Here is a 4,351-nt window from a genome sequence, read left to right on the forward strand (position 1 = left end):
CATAGTCATACTAAAGTAATTTGATATTTTCGGCCTTAAACATTCAGTTAATTTCTAACTATCTAAATCTACTTACAGCTAATTATCAGGTTGTTCATTTGCCTAATTCACTAGTAAGAATTAGTCTAATATCACAGAATCGTATCGCAGTAAGTCTTAAGCTGTACATGCAATTTACTATTCTAACCTTAAACCAATTATCACAGGAGATGAAATGTTACGAGTTAAGAAAATGTCATGAGTTGTAAAATTGTTCTAAATGAAGCTGAACACCGAATTTTGTAAGTATTATTTAGCGAAATATTTGTAAACAAAGAATTTGTACTTATGAACTAATAAAATTCCAGCCTAAAGCTGTTTTCGCACCCACCCACCCACGGAGTTTGCGATCTGCTCTAAAGAATTTGGCTACGAATACCATACAACTATGCATTCTCGCCGTAACAACTACTACTAGTAGTTCTCCAAGGTTTATTCCATTTGGGGGAACACAGGGTTCTTTGATACACTAGTGTTGTGTTACTTACCGCAGTGGACTGTATTGGGTTTGGGATGGGGCTGGCTATTGGCCGGTTTGGCCTCACCGGATTTGCTCACGTCCCCGCAGAGACGGAGCCAGGTGGGAGCAGGAGTGTAGGGAACTCCTTCCCGGGATGCCCTCAGGCAGTGAAACTCAACTCTTAAGTGGATTTGCTCGCGTCCCCGCAGAGACGGAGCCAGGTGGGAGCAGGAGTGTAGGAAACTCCTTCCCAGGGATGCCCGCAGGCTGTGAAGTCCCTGTGACTTCACCTCGATGGAACTGATGGACTGGAGCAGCCTCGGTCGGCTGCCAGCACCTCAACGTCAACTGGTGAACAGAAGCTTAGAGCTCTGACACCAGGAACCAGGATTGGTTCGGATAGAAGGTGGAATGAAACACCGGAGAAATATTTCTCTGGACTAATTCTATTTATTGTCGATCGTTTGCCGGATCGAATAAAACTGTCCTCGCACTGCGCCACGCGCGCATATTTATAGTTCACCCCAATGCGCTCTAGAAAGCGGTACACTGAACGGAAACCCCCGCCCAAGATCGACTGAGAGGCGATACGATCGCGCCCCTTAACGACATTCGGTCGGAAACCGTATGGTCCACCGACCGAATGATGTCATCCTAAAATCGGATGACAGCGATATGGAAATGGAATGTCGACCATATGGTCGAGCGACCTTGTTTTTTAGCGATTGATATCAATCATATATCCGCTTCCCTTCTCAAAAATGATTTGCTTAGTGGCCAGGGTGCCCTCGCGAACACCCATTCCAAAAATGCGTCATGTCCAGAAATAAGACATGCAACGCAATTCGTCAATGTCGCGGGTATAACGAACAAGGAACTTGTTACGCTATCGATGAATAAATTTGGTGCATCTGTGTTGCCTTCGCTCTGCAACTAATATTCATTCACATAGCGTGCGTCGACTCATACACGAATAAGATGGTCGTCATCCGCTTTTCAGGATGATTGCCGTATGACTGATTCGTCATTCGAAAACACGATTTTGCTAATTTGGACTGGATGGTCGGACAAATCAGTCGATTTCGGGATGGGGTTTTCGTTCAGTGTAGAACCTTCTAGGCGCACCGACTATTGATGACGATGATGAATGATGATGACAGCGTGGGCTGCACACGGCGCGGATGGTAACTCTCTCTCTCGGGTGCGTTGCCTCGCTGTGTCGGTCACTCACACTCTTCGTGGGTTCTCACTCGCTCGTCGCATGTGCTCCTGTCGTCGTCGCGGTCGTTGTTGTCGTCGTACGCTCTCGCTCGCTTGCCAGCCGGGTTAGAGGTAGCCATCTCGAACGTTCCAAAGGCCAGTAGTACACAGGGTCAAATATTTGACAAGGAAAGAACTCAAGAAACAACATCAGTTTGACACTAATGAAAATTTGATCGAGTCAAACAAGATGTTTGAGCATTGGTTTCTTTTCGGACAAATATTTGACCCTGTGTACTAGCAGCTAAAGGCGTGCACTTACAGTCGTTCGGGGGAAAGTGGGGCACAGCGGACATAAGATGGGGAAGTGGGGTACAATGGGCAGTCAGCGATACAATTTCTTCTTTCAGTTCGCCTTGCGGACTGAACAACTAGTTTACAGCATTTTTGAACTCGGTAAGCTGATGACCATTTTTGGTGTAGAATCATGCCCTGAATTCGAAAACGCGAAGGAAAAAAAATACAGTATAGCGGAAATTTTTTCGACTTTTCATACAAGGTTGATGATTTGAAATCGATTTTTGTTCTATTTTTAAGCAACGTCGCTCACTTCACACATCTCATTCTGCGTAATCAATGCTCCGATTGAGCTGAATTTTTTACTGTAACTCGCCTACATATGATATGTCAAATAAACGTTGAGAAAGAATTTTTAGATTGTTTTTTTCTTATTGAAAAAAATACATTTCTTCATATATTTTTGGAAAATTTGCTAAAATTTGAGGAGATCGTCCCAAAAACTCGTCGACATCTTGAATTTCATCAATCTGACGCGGAACCTGCATTTAGATGATCGAATGGTATTGTATTTAGCATTTAATTTATGGAAGAAGATTTGAAATTGGTTGAACAAAACGTAAGATATTTGAATTTTAGTAAATTCCATATTTTTAAAAGTTGTAAAACTCGATATTGAGATAAAACTCAAAAACTGCTCTACTTATTTTTTTTTGAAGCACGGTTTCGAAATCAGTGCAAATTTGTACTTCAAAAATTTAGGTCGTTGACAGAAGTTCACAACTTTCGTTTTATTTTGTAAACTAGTGTAATGTAACGAGCTTTGTATTAGATATGGGAATTGAAAATGGTCTTCAAAGGGCAAAAGAATGTTAATAATTAATTAAAAAAACACAGCTTTTCATGGATTCTCTTTTACGAAAAGATGTTCGATCGACCGGAAATCAAATACCGATCATACTATTAAATAAAAAAGTTTGAATAAGATAAAATAAGATCGGGAGTGCTAAAAAAACGTTAATCATTTTAGATGCGATAAGCTTTCAAAATTCAATTGTACAATTTTTATTTACCTTCGATTGCTTATAGGACAGTCATGCCATTTTGAAAATATATATATTTAGCCATAATTACACATTTACCTAAACAATTTGACTCATTTACCTCTAAATGACAGGCAAAAAGTCCTACACCTAAAATCATGATGTTTTCGACATCTGAATCTGTCCAATTCATAAATTGCTCTTAACCCTTTCTGCGTCCCAAAGCGGTTGTCATCAGGTAATGCATTGTCTCCAAATAACCTGCTACGTTCAGTAGTGTCCTGCAACGTCGTTGCCTTGTTCAACCCTTTCGTTTCGTTTTGAAACTAATTGAATGACATCGGTTGAATGAACCAATTCCCAAAAGGGATCGGTAAATTGTCCCTACTCATTTGGACTTCCAACAATGTCGTAAAATTTGCATAAGAAATCATTTCACTAGAACACAATGTTCGAAGCTTGGAGAAAAGCGTAGCTAGAAATCAAACGCAAGCATCCGCCGCCACAGTACCAGCAACGTGCCGAACTTAATCCTTTCATTCTGGGTCTCTCGGTGGTATAACCCTTTCGTTTTATTGTGCGACAGTCGAGTTTACGATCACATCCAGATCCGAACCCATAGTTATCACCCGTTTGAGAGAAACTTATTTTGTGAAAAATCAATTGTTTTACGATGGTGGGAGGGTCCCTTGAGGAATCCTTTTTCTGCTTACCGGATTATGTCGCCGGGCCAGTGTGTTGCACTGGTAGCTGGGTGCACACAAGCGTATGTTCGCTGAAGCTTTATGTGGACGAGTAGCAACATCATTGTTTACGAAGACAATTATCTTGCATGATCATGCTAGGGATGTGATGAATTTTTAGATGAACATAATCTTAGAGGAGGAAGAATGTTTGGGACCCGAACAGACTTATTTGGATGATTGACTATTGAACGGTTCAGTTAGAATATCTGGTAAAGAGGAATAAATGTCATGGGATGCAATCAGGATCCTGCCAAAATCTCACATCAAACACAAGCCATCAAAGTTTCATTCGCATGTCAGCATTTAAATTTGATTTTCCAAGCCGAACCATCACGCTTTCCATCGGATGCTCGAGTTCTCCAACACTACAGCGCTGTTTATCGATTCCTGTGGCGTACCCAATGCCATCATTTCATCGGCGTCTTGACGAGTACCATTCCCGTCTCGTTACTCTTCGCTGGCATTATTGGTCGTCGGTGTTTGCATAACTTATTCCCCAAAGCTGGAGTACATTAATGCATTCCACTGGCTGAATATCAATCAGATGTGAAAGTTGGCACTACGAC

Source organism: Aedes albopictus, chromosome 1, assembly GCF_035046485.1.
Source record: "Aedes albopictus strain Foshan chromosome 1, AalbF5, whole genome shotgun sequence".
Taxonomy (NCBI): domain Eukaryota; kingdom Metazoa; phylum Arthropoda; class Insecta; order Diptera; family Culicidae; genus Aedes; species Aedes albopictus.